At 45.3% G+C, this 15,714-nt stretch overlaps 1 long non-coding RNA gene across 1 annotated transcript; it reads right to left on the reverse strand.

Annotated features, from left to right (window-relative positions):
• Positions 1 to 349: 349 nt before the first annotated feature.
• On the reverse strand, positions 350 to 3,124 carry LOC126999595 (uncharacterized). The gene is made up of 3 exons (XR_007753455.1): positions 2,926 to 3,124; positions 2,024 to 2,085; positions 350 to 1,164 (listed from the first exon to the last, which is right to left on the reverse strand). It is a non-coding gene; the product is annotated as an uncharacterized LOC126999595 (long non-coding RNA).
• Positions 3,125 to 15,714: the final 12,590 nt, after the last annotated feature.

Genomic DNA, 15,714 nt, shown 5'->3' on the forward strand with positions numbered 1-15,714 from the left:
TGAAGTTACTATATGAATGGTCAAGATATGTGAAGTGGCCTGGGAAGGGCCACCCGGGGGGTGGGGAGGTGCCAGCAGACTTGACAAAAGCCATCATGGTCCCAGTTTCCACGGGGAAGGGCAGGAGAGGGAGGTGGGAGTTGTACGGGTATAAGTCTGCTCTGTGTAGGCTACCCGGAAAGGTATATGGAAAAGTCCTGACTGAGATTGCGCAAAGACTTACAGAAGAGAAAATCAGTGAAGAACAAGGAGACTTCAGGAAGGGAAGAGGATTTGTGGATCAGATATTTTCCTTCAGGATAGTATTAGAAAAATATTATCAAAGGAAAAGATACTATGCTGCCTTCATGGATCTAGTTATTCTAGAGAAAGTTTATGACAGAGTCGATTGGCTGGCATTGTGGGACGTCTTAAAGATATATGGTGTGGGAGGAAAACTGATTTATGCAATAAAGTCTTTCTATGAGGATGCATCTGCATGTGTCAAAATTAGTGGAGAAACACGTGAACATTTTGAGATGAAAGTGGGCTAAGGCAGGGGTGTGTCATGTCATCGTGGTTGTTCAATATTTATATGGACGGTGTTATGAGAAATGAAGGGCAAAGTTGGGGAAATTGAAGTAAAAATGTATGCCGAGGGAGGGAAGGAAGTGGGTGATGAATTCAATCTTATTTGCTGATGACACGGTGCTCATTGCAGAAAATGAAAGTGACTTACAAAATTTGGTCAGTGTTTTTGATAGTGTATGTAAAAGGAGAAAGTTGAAAGTAAATGTCAACAAAAGTAAAGTGATGGTTTGTGAGCGGAGTAGAAGGGAGGTTGTAGATTTTGTATGCCCATATAGAGTGGGCATTGAATGTGAAAAAGAATGCAAAATAATTTTGAATGGTGAAGAAATGGAAGAGGTTAATGAGTTTAAGTACCTTGGATCAGTTATGTATAAGCATGGTGGTACAGAAGGAGAGAAAAGAGAAAGGGCATTGCAAGGATTGATTGATTGGAGGAGAAGCTGCGGATCCATCTCTGGCATGCCATCTCATTGTTGGGGGCTGAATTTCTCCATGGCATGGACTGGACCTCTGCCGGACAGCTGGAGAAAGCTGCCATGGCACAAACCCGACTGATGGAGACAACCGATTTCTTCTTCCACATCATGTTTGGCCCTGTAACATGAGTACAAGTTCAAATAAACTACATAAAAAAATATATATATATATATATATATATATATATATATATATATATATATATATATATATATATATATATATATATATATATATATATATATATATTAATTGGGATGTTTTTTTCTTGATTAGTGTACTATACTAAAAGAGGTTAACCTGGTAGCTGCAGGGATCATGTTTCTTAAAGGCCCCTCCAAGCGAGAAAAATGAGAAAAAATCATCACTCACGCAAACCATTTCATAATATATATCAACACATTTGTGATCAGTTTATGCATCATCTATTTTGGGGGGTTTATATCATGGCAAAAATGTGGCCCATCGCTGGTACACGGTAAAGCCACAAATTTGGCCTGTTGCTGCTACCAGGTTAAGCTGGACTATGAATGGACAGATGTTGTTTTAAGAGCATCTGAAATAAACTCATGGGACTGATATATGATAATTAAATCTGTGATATTTATTAAGATGTGTCCAGTGATTTAATTGGCAAAGAATTGCAAAACACAAGCTAAGAAAATAAAAGTACTGAACTGACTGACGTATCGACACAGGAAATGGTAGTCGGAGAAATAAGAATGGATTAGTAATTAATATACCCAAAGCAAGAACTAAAAGACATTGCATCGACAGAAGTATGTGATAGAATAACAGGCATTATCTACATGAGTTATTTACTGCACAGTGCACACTATATGGGCTGGCAACATTGTTTTATTTTCTAACAATTGAAGTTGTTTATATTGTGCATTATATTCTTGCATGGGAATGATTGCTTGATGCTGGATGACAAAAACTAAATGATTAAACAATAATGTTATGTGGCGAATACCAGCTTGAGGTCACTCTAGGTCTAGGAGGACTTGCTCGTTGTTGTCAATGTCATCACGATCACTGCAAATAAATACATTACAACTAGAAATGCTTTGGTACCTGCCCTATATCTATATCTATATTTGTCCAGAAGTCAAAACTCTTGACTCATGGACCAATTTGCAATTTTTTTTTGTTCAAAAAGATTTTAGCATTGTTGATTGACTTTTATAGCTATTTGGGAGTAAGACTAAAAATAATCATAAAATTCACTTTTAAATCTTCATAAGAAAGGAAGCTTCAATTAACAAAAGCCATATTATACTGTGAACTAATTAATTTCAAATGTGGAAAAAAAACCATGCATCTAATGGTGTGCAAGCTTGAGTACTAGAGCAAGTTCGGTTTAAGAGCTACCGGTACGTCAAATTGATTTGGTTTGGTTACTAAAAATAAGCAAAGGAAGGTAATTTTGTAGGACACTTCTGACATTTGAGTTAGGTTAAAAATATCAACTTTTCTAAATGATAGTTGATTTGGTTAAAACTGGCTATCTTAAATAACAGATTAAGTTGAAATAACTATGTCAATGATAAATTTACCCAGGTTAGGTTAATATGATTAGGTTTGGTTTATCGCCGCTGGGAGGTTAGTCAAGTAAAAATGAAATAACAGACACTAGTGACCCAAATAGGTATTACTCACAGATACTCAGATACTCACAGATGATGTTCTGGAAGAGGCCTAAGTCTGTGGCTCCAGTTCAAAAGCCTGGTTCTCAATGTGTTGGCTGCGTGTGGGGGTTTGGTAAGGTTGGTGAGAAACGTTTGTTGAAGTCAGTCACAAGATTAACAGGTGTGTTAGGTTTAAAGAGTTGAATATTGTAAAGGATAAGTCTAGCGAGGTAAAATATTGGCTAACCTGTGTTCGTTCATTGGGCAGGAGTCTGTGGCTGCCGGTGTTGATCACAGGTAAGATACACGTGCACCAGTGATGACTGGACCTTCACAGACTACCTAAGGTGAGTGATAACAGACACTGGATGACCTCCAGGCGATGGCTGGGGGCTGTATAACGCCAGCCACACACTGCGGCCCGCGGGGCTTCCAGCAAGGTTACTCCCAGGGCTCCTTGTGTGACAGCCTGTGGATGGTTGCAGGCGGTCACCAGCCATCGCTTGGAGGGTCTCCAGTGTCTGTTATCACTGAATCTCTGTCAGTCTGTGAAGGTTCCACCTGCATTCTACCTGTAGGCGAACACCACTTCAGCCGTGATGGCCATGTAGGTGTTTCTAAGGTCTTCCTTGTCGAACCACTCATCTCAGCACGGTCAGCACAGTTCAGAAATATTTCAGGATGAGTTCCAAATCATTACACGTCTCCAAGTCATCTTGACGCGCAAACACACTAACACGATTACATCACTTAAAGACAACACTATCACATTAGTAACCAGCCCACAACACAAAGCACAAATACTCAACACACAGTTCCAATCGGTATTCACACAAGAACAAAACCTGACACCAAACATACCACACAGCCCCTTCCCCCCCATAGCTCCCCTTGACATCACGACTAACGGAATACAGAAATTACTAGAAGGACTCAACACAACCAAATCCACTGGCCCCGACAACATTCCCGCCTTCATCCTTAAATCCTTTGCCCCCATCCTTGCCCCCATCCTTCAGGCCATATTCGCCCAACCACTATCATCCACCTCATTAGAGTCATTACCCTCTGACTGGCTTTTGGCAAACATTAATCCTTTATTTAAGACAGGTGACCGGACTGACCCTGCCAATTATCGCCCCATCTCACTAACATCGATTCCATGTAAAATTTTCGAACACATAATACACAAACACATAATGAATCACCTTGACGCAAACTACATCCTTACTGACTCACAACACGGCTTTCGACCTAAACGCTCATGTGAATCGCAACTCATTACTACATATCACGACATACAGGAGGCTACTTGACCAACGTGACATTAAACAAGTTGACACTATTGTTTTAGATTTTGCCAAAGCCATCGACAAAGTCCCGCACAAAAGACTGACATTAAAATTAAAATACTACGGTATTTCAGGACCTATTCTTCACTGGATCACTGCATTTCTTACTAACCGGACTCAACGTGTTCTTCTTGACGGATCTTCATCTGATACTGTCCCTGTTTCTTCAGGTGTCCCACAAGGCACCGTTCTAGGCCCCCTTCTTTTCCTCCTGTACATTAACGATCTTCCACTGTCAACGCCTAACTCTTCCACTAGACTATTTGCCGACGATAGTTTACTGTTTAGAGCAGTAAAGACTACTGACGACTGCAGACTACTACAAAACGACTTGGACGCCCTCGAGCGGTGGGAACGTACCTGGCAGATGCACTTCCGACCAGACAAATGCAAACTTTAAGATTCGTCTTGACGCGCAAACACACTAACACGATTACATCACTTAAAGACAACACTATCACATTAGTAACCAGCCCACAACACAAAGCACAAATACTCAACACAGTTCCAATCGGTATTCACACAAGAACAAAACCTGACACCAAACATACCACACAGCCCTTCCCCCATAGCTCCCTTGACATCACGACTAACGGAATACAGAAATTACTAGAAGGACTCAACACAACCAAATCCACTGGCCCCGACAACATTCCCCTTCATTAAATCCTTGCCCCATCCTTGCCCCATCCTTCAGGCCATATTCGCCCAACCACTATCATCCACCTCATTAGAGTCATTACCCTCTGACTGGCTTTTGGCAAACATTAATCCTTTATTTAAGACAGGTGACCGGACTGACCTGCCAATTATCGCCCCATCTCACTAACATCGATTCCATGTAAATTTTCGAACACATAATACACAAACACATAATGAATCACCTTGACGCAAACTACATCCTTACTGACTCACAACACGGCTTTCGACCTAAACGCTCATGTGAATCGCAACTCATTACTACATATCACGACATACAGGAGGCTACTTGACCAACGTGACATTAAACAAGTTGACACTATTGTTTTAGATTTTGCCAAAGCCATCGACAAAGTCCCGCACAAAAGACTGACATTAAAATTAAATAATACGGTATTTCAGGACCTATTCTTCACTGGATCACTGCATTTCTTACTAACCGGACTCAACGTGTTCTTCTTGACGGATCTTCATCTGATACTGTCCCTGTTTCTTCAGGTGTCCCACAAGGCACCGTTCTAGGCCCCCTTCTTTTCCTCCTGTACATTAACGATCTTCCACTGTCAACGCCTAACTCTTCCACTAGACTATTTGCCGACGATAGTTTACTGTTTAGAGCAGTAAAGACTACTGACGACTGCAGACTACTACAAAACGACTTGGACGCCCTCGAGCGGTGGGAACGTACCTGGCAGATGCACTTCCGACCAGACAAATGCAAACTTTTAAGATTCACCAGAGCGCACAACCCCCTCCATCACACCTACACTCTCCACAATTCAAATTTAGTATCAGTTCACACACACAAGTACCTTGGCATCCATCTCTCAACTAACTTGAAATTCAACACCCACATAGACCATATCAGTGCTACAGCCAACAGAACACTGGCGTTCCTGAGGAGGAATTTACATAACTGCACACCTGACATTAAACACATAGCTTATGACACACTTGTGAGACCAACACTGGAATACTGTTCCACGGTGTCGGATCCTTACACACAGAAACATTGATAGGTTAGAACAAATCAACACCAAGGCGGCTAGGTTCATTACAAACAATTACACTCGAACGCCTGGAATCACAACACGGATCAAACAACAGATAAACATGGACCCTCTTCACATACGTAGACTAGCACACAGACTTACACTTATGTACAAGATCACAAACACTCACATTGTCATTGACCCACAAACATACCTACACAAGGCAAACAGTCAACGTACTCGTAGCACACACATCCATAAATACCAAACATATTACTCTAACACTGACGCATACAAACACTCATACTTTCCACGCACCATACGTGACTGGAACAGCCTCCTCAACAGATTTTAGACTGCGGTACAATAGACTCATTCAAAAAACAAATACATATTCACTTGTCACCACAACACACCAACACTAACAATTACACTTGATTCACTTCCCTCCCCTGCACACTCGACTCCCCCGTCGGGGGAGCCAACAAATATGCGTGTTATGCACCATACAGGTGCCCTGCGCATTATTATCCAGATCCAGATCCAGACGAGGCCGATATGTTCGGAGGTGATGCCTTTCCTCCCGCAGTAATCCGCCATGTTGCAATACTTATGCCTTTTTAACGGTGCTATTGGAGCACCTTCCCCGCCTTAAATTTTCCACCCGCTGAGTGCTCCAGCTCCAGCGCTAAGCCGGCCATTTTAAGAAAACTTAACGATTCTTTGCCGTTAAGTGCACTTAGCGATGCTAAGAACGTTTGTGCATACGGCCCCTGTCGCTTATAAGTGGGATGAATTGTGGACTCAGCGATATGGAGCGGTGATTCAATCCGTGGCACTGGAGGTCAGTATCTTTGCTAATGTTTCTATGTTATAACACAATTTTAAGCTATGTAGTGTTCACATACTGTATAAGAGTTTTAAGAATAGCTTAAGCTAAGAATGCAACAATATATGACTTAGGCTTTGGTGCAAAGAACCAGGGGCCGTATGCACCAATATTCTAAGAATATTACTAAGCCCTGCACTTAACAACTTTTAGCTAAGCATAGGCCCTTAAGTATTACTTAGAATTCCCCTTAGCGGACTCTAAGCTAAGTATTGTTATGCCGGACGTATTACTTGGGTTCCGTGTCGCCGTCAGGAGACTCCGTGGGAGGGAAATATGTAAACACCTTGCACAGCTTCTGTAGTTTAATATTCTTCCTTAGTAGTACAATTCACTCTGACTCGATCTTCACTGACCACTAGCTTACTATGACTGGGACTGTCCCTCTCGCCCTCTTCTCCTATATATATCCAGAACAGTACAGTCTAGAATGTTACAGTATATTTTAGATCATACTAGAACATGTAGCAAAAATATGTGCGAGTTGGCAACACTTCCCGCCTGGCGCCGTGCTCCCCGCCCCCCTGCTCGCTCCTCCCGGAGCCTTCTAGAGGCCCATGGACGCCAGGGGAAGCTTCCAGCACAACACTATCCCCCCCTCTTAATTGTGATCGAAGTAGGCCACAACCTGTTCCATGTCGGCACATGCCTAGGACAGCACTCCACCAATCCCCTCATCACTGGCATCACAATCCAGTATAAAAGGCTTAGAGGGGTCTGGGAAGGTAAGTACGGGCGAGCTGATGAGGCCCTCCTTGAGCTTCTCATAGGCAACCTGAGTTTCCGCTGTCCACTCAAACTTGCGCCCCTTCTTCGTCAGAAGGTGCAGTGGTGCAGCAATCGTAGCTGTTCCACTTGGGGCTCCTCTAGACACTTGGAGCTCCTGTCAAACAGGACGCGCAGGTAGTCGGGCAGCTCCTCCTGGGGCTTCGTCAGGGTTCTCCTGCAGACACAGGTTCTCGGTTCCTGGTCGATCTCTTGGCACAGCCCCACCATGGTCCCTTGTTCTATTTTATTTGGGCTGAAGAAGACATTAGTCACGACGACAGGCACTTCCGCTGCAGCAGGGTCTACCAAAGTACTGCCTACAATCACCCCGTTTTCTACCGGGCATCGACTTCCACACTCTACCACACACAGGCTAGCCGGGGGGGGGCACCCGTAATTTGACAGGGTAACAGCATCTCCGACCTCGGAGGAATAATGGTGGTGCGCTTGACCGTCACTGGCAGGTCTTCCTTGTTCACAGTCGTCAGTGGCACCCTCCTTCCTCCTACAGTCAGCTGCTTAGCGCGGAAGTCCAGCTCGCACCTGTGGGAGACAAGATAATGCATACCTAGGATGCAGGGGTCGTCCATGTCAGCCACGTAGACAGAGAGGAACTCTTCCTTTCCTCTGAGCTCAAACTTCACGTCCACTGGGCCTCTGAGCTCTGCGTAGTGTCCTGTGACTCCGCACAGTCGATGCGACGTCTTAGGAAGCCGACGATGACTCACCACGTTAGGCCGCACCAATGTGCGTTCCGAGCCTGTGTCGACGACCACAGGCCACAACACTCCGTCAACCTTGCCCTCCACTTGGCAGTTTGTCATGGTGGTTTTCCTGCACATTGATATCTTCGGGGCATGTACAGGACAGACTGGTCGTTGCCCCCATGAACCAGTCCTTCTTAGTTTCCCCGAGTGGTGGTCCTCGTTGGGGGCACATTTTTCCGACACTCATTCTTCCAGTGCCCCTTTTCTCCACAGGTCTAGCACTTGGGTCCTTTCCTGGGCTTCTTCTTAGCGCCACCTTCATATTCCTTCTTCCTCTTATAGCATTCCTTCTCCTTGTGCCCAACCTTCTCGTAGTACCAGCACGTTCCTTGGAACCTGTCTGTGTCGCTGACAGCGCCCTTTCGTGCCCTAAAGCCAGAAGTCGAGTCGTCCCTGAAGCTTGACAAGCTAGACCTAACAAAGGACTCAAACTCCATGGCACGTGCCAGAGCTTCCTGCATTGATGTTGGCTTAGCTTGGTTCACTTGTATCTTCAGCTGAGGGCTGTCCAGGGCATCGATGAATTGATCAAGCAGCAAAACCGTCAGCAGGTCAGGGGTGGCACCTGGGTATGCCTTGTGCGCCTGTTGGTGGTAGCGAGTGTTCTCAAGTGCTAATAGGTTCCCGGATAGAGAAACTCAGTATCCGTCAGGGTTACTTTATTGGACAAAAATACAAGTCATTGAGACAAACACAACACAAAGGAAAGGTGTTTGTGTTGGTATGCGTTTGTGTGAATGTTGTTTGTGTAGGTTAACATTTAAGTGTTGGTGTATATGTATAACAATGTGTAACGGTGGACAACATCAGGACATAGACGGACAGTCAAAGTTAAACGAGTACATAAAAGATAAACATTGAAGACACGATGCGGACAGAGACAAGTACTGACGATGAACATGAAAACACAGAATTTTAAAGTCTTTCTATGCAGTGCCCCATTTTCTTATGTGTCACTGAGGGGAAGGAACACACGATTCGAGCGGTGACTGCTACACGCCATGCTCTCAAGGTCCTGAGCGAGTTCCTGAAGAGACTAGCCGCGCCTCCTGTTGACACTTCTTGAGGGGATAAACTCAGACGAAACAGGGCTCAAACCACCCCGGACTTGCGTAGGAGAAGCATCTTGGGTACAACTAGCCCCTGCAGGCACTGGCTGTCCGTTTCCAGCCAAGCAGTCTTCAAGGGTCTTCACTCTGTCACTTACGTCACAAACTGCCTGTTCAGTACGGTTCACCTTTCCCTGCACTTCTAATATTTCTTTGTGTGTCGTCTCCCGTACCACCTCCATCTCTTGTTGAAAATTAGTGTGTTCTTTCTCCACTTCTATCAGGCGTTGTCCTAACTTCGTGGTCACATCAGTCATTTCTCTTCGTACTGACTCACTTCCATCTTGTACTGCTTGTAGCTGTTGCTGTAATCCCGTGAAGCGATCTTCTAGCTGTTCTTTGAGTTCTTGGAGTGTTCCTTCTTGTTGTTGCTGTGCTCTTTCTTGTTGTTCTTTGAGTTCTTGGAGTGTTCTTTTTTGTTGTTGCTGTGCTCTTTCTTGTTTTTGCTGTGCTCTTTCTTGTTGTTCTTTGAGTTCTTGGTGTGCTATTTCTTGTTTCTTCCCCTGTAGTCTCAAAGCTTCCAAGAGTTCAGTCAACACGTCGTCCCTCTGGGCAGCCTGGGAACGAGTCTCCATGGCGAAAAAACAAATGCCTACACTCCTGACACCAATGTTATGCCGGACGTATTACTTGGATTCCGTGTCGCCGTCAGGAGACTCCGTGGGAGGGAGATATGTAAACACCTTGCACAGCTTCTGTAGTTTAATACTCTTCCTTAGTAGTACAATTCACTCTGACTCGATCTTCACTGACCACTAGCTTACTATGACTGGGACTGTCCCCTCTCGCCCTCTTCTCCTATATATATCCAGAACAGTACAGTCTAGAATGTTACAGTATATTTTAGATCATACAAAAACATGTAGCAAAAATATGTGCGAGTTGGCAACACTTACCGCCTGGCGCCTGGCCGCGCCCCGCGGAGCGCGGACGGCTCGCCTTGCTCCCCGCCCCCCTGCTCGCTCCTCCCGGAGCCTTCTAGAGGCCCATGGACGCCGGGGGAAGCTTCCAGCACAACAGTGTTTTTTGAGCAAAATACCGGTATGAAGTGCATCACCCAGCAAAACGACCACTTGCAAAAGCATTGTATATAGCTAACACAGTGCATATTATGTAAAGATGAAATAGATATAATGAATTCAACATCTTATCTATCTGTACACAAAAGCTTGTTTGGAAACAATAGACACAACAATGGAGTAAATGAGTAGCCCATTTTCTTCTTCCTCTTGTGACCTTTATTACCTATGGTCGCTATGTAAGTACCTTTTTTATATTTCCGATGTATCTTTATTCTTCTCTCATGTACTTTGGTGAAATATGCAGTAGATTACTTGCGCGGCATCGCCTATTCAGTCGGCAGGAATAACAAAGGCGCAAAGCGTATCACATGAAAATGCCCGAACAATTCAACTACACACAATAAATCTAACCTAAAATGACCTGACATAACATAATCTAACTGTCTAATCTAACTTTTGACCTGTGTGTCTCAAAAAAATACTGTCTGGACATGCATAAACAGTAAAATGTTAACGTTACGTAAACAACATTGGCGCCTACATTTTGGTGAAAAAGCTCCTCGCAGTTTGACAGGTAAGGCAGTGTGCGATGAACAAAATGGTTTCAGAAGAGACAGAGAGGCAAAGGCAATATAAATATGGGTGCATAAGATATTAAGGAGAGCCAGGGTAGACGGGAGAAAGTACTAGCTAGCTTTTATAAGGGATAGGAGTGTGGTCTTTTTCTGCATGTACGTACTTTGTGTCTGTTCACCTCAATAAACCCACTATTATAGGCACTGTATGTCTCTTTAATTCAGTGATCAAGGACAGCGAACATAGAACCACATTGTCGTTGTTGCCTCAATGATACCATACCATTACCTATAATGCCTTACGGTAGACATTGAGAAAAGGTCACATCTTTTTACCCCAATGCGCGCCCTGGTAGGTCACGTACTTTTGGCCCAAAGTACTTCAACATTTGTCATATGCCTTCTTAGCCCAATGGGTACGAGGTGTACTTTATCTCAATGATTTCCATTGTTACCCCGATAAACATGATTTTTTTTTATCCAATGATGGTTTATTTTTAACTTGTAACCCATTTGTTCATTGGAGTAAGAATTTAAGTCTTTTTACCCCAGGGATACCCCTGGTATGCAAATGTACGCATTAATATTTTACTCCCATGAACCTAAATGCATTGGTAACACAACAATATATCCCCATGTAGATGTCATTTTACCCCAGTGACCCAAGATTGTGAACTATACCCCAATATTCATTTGGGAAAATAAGCATCTTCTTATCCATATGAACATTGGCATAGGATTCACAAGCACACCCTTAGGTTAAAAAGATATTGCTATAGATTGATTGATAGTTTATTGTTACAGGTATGCAAGTGTACATGGGGTAAACGAGTATGATAAAAGTTAAGAGAAAATGTGGTCAATGAGTTTAAGTACCTTGGAACAGTTATGTGTAAGCATGGTGGTATGGAGGGAGAGATAAAAGAAAAGGCATTGCAAGGAAGAAGGGTGGTAGGGTCTTTGGGATGAATCATGAATGGCAGAAGTGTGAGCATGGAGGTAAAGAGGGATTTGAGAAATGCAATAATAGTACCAACCCTCACATATGCAAGTGAAACGTGGGCCTGGAATGAAAGTCAGAGGTCTAGAGTGCAGGCAGTGAAAATGAGTTATTTGAGGAGTGCTCACCAATGGATGAAATGAGTAATGAAAGTGTGTACGAGCGTTTTGGAATGTGTCACAGGGGTGAAGGGAAGAAGTGTGGAGTGGTGGAAGAAGTGAAGCGACAGACTTTAAAGTAGTTTGGCCACATGGAGCGGATGGAGGAGAGTAGGATGACCAGAAGGGTGTATGTGAATGAGATAGAGGGAGGGAATGCTAGAGGACGACCTCCAGTGAAATGGAGAGATAGGGTGCAAGAGTACATTAGGGAGAGGAGGGAAAGATCTTTGAGAAACTTTGAGCAGGCAAGGAGGGAGTGTCTGGATAGAGAAAATTGGAAGCTCTTCTGCCATGGCCATCCCCTGGTGGGAGCTCCTAGGAGCAGGCGTCAATGAAATGATGAATGATGATGATGATGAGAAAATGTGTAGGTACCTTATTATAGACAATAGGTGTGATTGAAAAGTTAGGAAGAATTATTGAAAGTATGTATTATAATGCAAAAAGCTACTATGCGTTTCAGGGGCCATGTTACACAGTTTTTTTTAATATAACATTTTAACAAAGCGTCGGACAATGATGATATTTTGGGAGACGATGTTTGAGACCCCGACCTAATTGGCAAAAATAGGCTTAGGTGCCAAGTGTTGATGATTACGACATTTGTAGGAGTAACTTTAAGGTAAACTTCACCAAAATATACAGACACGAGTAGCGAGGCTGCGTGCCGTCATCAGGTATGCACCGCCTCTCATTCGTGACGTCCATGTGATGTGTAACTATGACGTAGTGGTCATCACCTACTCAACCGACAGTCTCTCTCTCTCTCTCTCTCTCTCTCTCTCTCTCTCTCTCTCTCTCTCTCTCTCTCTCTCTCTCTCTCTCTCTCTCTCTCTCTCTCACACACACACACACACACACACGCACTACGTAGTTCAGTCCATATACATAGGGATGATGCTCATTTGAAAATACTATATTTGTGAAAAAGTTTCACTCGCAGGAAATTGCTCATCCTTTGCATGGAAAATACTGTTGTGCTGGAAGCTTCCCCCGGCGTCCATGGGTCTCTAGAAGGCTCCGGGAGGAGCGAGCAGGGGGGCGGGGAACAAGGCGAGCCGTCCGCGCCCCGCGGGGCGCGGCCAGACGCCAGGCGGGAAGTGTTGCCAACTCGCATACATTTTTGCTACATGTTCTTGTATGATCTAAAATATACTGTAACATTCTAGACTGTACTGTTCTGGATATATATAGGAGAAGAGGGCGAGAGAGTGCCAGTCCCAGTCATAGTGAACTAGTGGTCAGGTAAGATCGAGTCAGAGTGAATTGTACTACAAAGGAAAAATATTAAACTAAAGAAGCTGTGCAAGGTGTTTACAAATCTCCCTCTCACGGAGTCTCCTGACGGCGACACGGAACCCAAGTAATACGTCCGGCATAACATTGGCGTCAGGAGTGTAGGCATTTGTTTTTTCGCCATGGAGACTCGTTCCAAAGCTGCTCATAGGGACGACATGTTGACTGAACTCTTGGAAGCTTTGAGACTACAGGGGGAGAAACAAGAAAGAGCACAGCAACAACAAGAAAGAACACTCCAAGAACTCAAAGAACAACAAGAAAGAGCAGACCAAGAACTCAAAGAACAACAAGAAAGAGCACAGCAACAACAAGAAGGAAGACTCCAAGAACTCAAAGAACAGCTAAAAGATCGCTTCACAGGATTACAGCTACAGCTAAAAGCAATACATGATGGAAGTGAGTCAGTGCGAAGAGAATTTGACTGATGTGACCACGAACTTGGGACAACGCCTGATAGAAGTGGAGAAAGAACACACAAATCTTCAACAAGAGATGGAGGTGGTACGGGAGACGACACACAAAGAAATATTAGAAGTAAGTGACAGAGTCAAGGCCTTTGAAGACTGCTTGGCTGGAAACGGACAGCCAGTGCCTGCAAGGGCTAGTTGTACCCAAGATGCTTCTCCTACGCAAGTCCGGGATAGTTTGAGCCCTGTTTCGCCTGAGTTTATCCCCGCAAGAAGTTCCGCCAGCCCCATGAGTCTGCTGGGTTCGCCTGTTAGAAAGAAGCCTCATGAGTTTGATAGCAAGGTCTCCTGGGAGGCTTACCGCGCTCAGTTTAAGCTGTTGGCAGCTCGGAACGGATCGGATGACCAAGAGTGCGCGGTACAGTCGGCCACTGGCCTGAAAGGGGCGGCGCTGGAGGTCCTTGCTCAGCTCGACAATGCGACAAAGGGCAGCTACAGCGGGCTGGCACAGGCGCTGGAGCAACGATATGGGACCAAACACCAGAACGAGCTCTTCAGGGTTAGGTTCAGAACCCGCAACAAGAGGCGCGGCGAGTCTCTTCAGGAACTCGCTCAGGACCTTGAGAGCATGGCGCACAAGGCATACCCAGGTGCCACCCCTGACCTGCTGACGGTTTTACTGCGTGATCAATTCATCGATGCCCTGGACAGCCCTCAGCTGAAGATACAAGTGAACCAAGCTAAGCCAACATCAATGCAGGAAGCTCTGGCACGTGCTATGGAGTTTGAGTCCTTTGTTAGGTCTAGCTTGTCAAGCTTCAGGGACGACTCGACTTCTGGCTTTAGGGCACGAAAGGGCGCTGTCAGCGACACAGACAGGTTCCAAGGAACGTGCTGGTACTGCGAGAAGGTTGGGCACAAGGAGAACGAATGCTATAAGAGGAAGAAGGAATATGAAGGTGGCGCTAAGAAGAAGCCCAGGGAAGGACCCAAGTGCTAGACCTGTGGAGAAAAGGGGCACTGGAAGAATGAGTGTTGGAAAAATGTGCCCCCAACGAGGGACCACCACTCGGGGAAACTAAGAAGGACTGGTTCACAGGGGCAACGACTAGTCTGTCCTGTACATGCCCCGAAGATATCAGTGTGCAGGAGAACCACCATGACAAGCTGCCAAGTGGAGGGCAAGGTTGACGTAGTGTTGTGGCCTGTGGTCGTCGACACAGGCTCGGAACGCACATTGGTGCGGCCTGACGTGGTGAGTCATCGTCGGCTTCCTAAGACGCCGCATCGACTGTGCAGAGTCACAGGACACTATGCAGAGCTCAGAGGCCTAGTGGACGTGAAGTTTGAGCTCGGAGGAAAGGAAGAATTCCTCTCTGTCTACGTGGCTGACATGGACGACCCCTGCATCCTAGGTATGGATTATCTTGTCTCCCACAGGTGCGAGCTGGACTTCCGCGCTAAGCAGCTGACTGTAGGAGGAAGGAGGGTGCCACTGACGACTGTGAACAAGGAAGACCTGCGCACCACCACGTCAAGCGCACCACCATTATTCCCCCGAGGTCGGAGATGCTGTTACCCTGTCAAATTACGGGTGCCCCCCCGGCTAGCCTGTGTGTGGTAGAGAGTGGAAGTCTATGCCCGGTAGAAAACGGGGTGATTGTAGGCAGTACTTTGGTAGACCCTGCTGCAGCGGAAGTGCCTGTCGTCGTTGCCAATGTCTCCTTCAGCCCAAAGAAAATAGAACAAGGGACCATGGTGGGGTTGTGCCAAGAGATCGACCAGGAACCGAGAACCTGTGTCTGCAGGAGAACCCTGACGAAGCCCCAGGAGGAGCTGCCCGACTACCTGCGCGTCCTGTTTGACAGGAGCTCCAAGTGTCTAGAGGAGCCCCAAGTGGAACAGCTCAGGGAGCTTCTCGTGAGGAATGCAGATGTGTTTTCCACAGGAGACCTGGACTTGGGATGTACGGACCTGGTAGAGCACCACATCGACA

The sequence above is a fragment of the Eriocheir sinensis genome, chromosome 16 (genome assembly GCF_024679095.1).
Source record: "Eriocheir sinensis breed Jianghai 21 chromosome 16, ASM2467909v1, whole genome shotgun sequence".
Classification (NCBI taxonomy): domain Eukaryota; kingdom Metazoa; phylum Arthropoda; class Malacostraca; order Decapoda; family Varunidae; genus Eriocheir; species Eriocheir sinensis.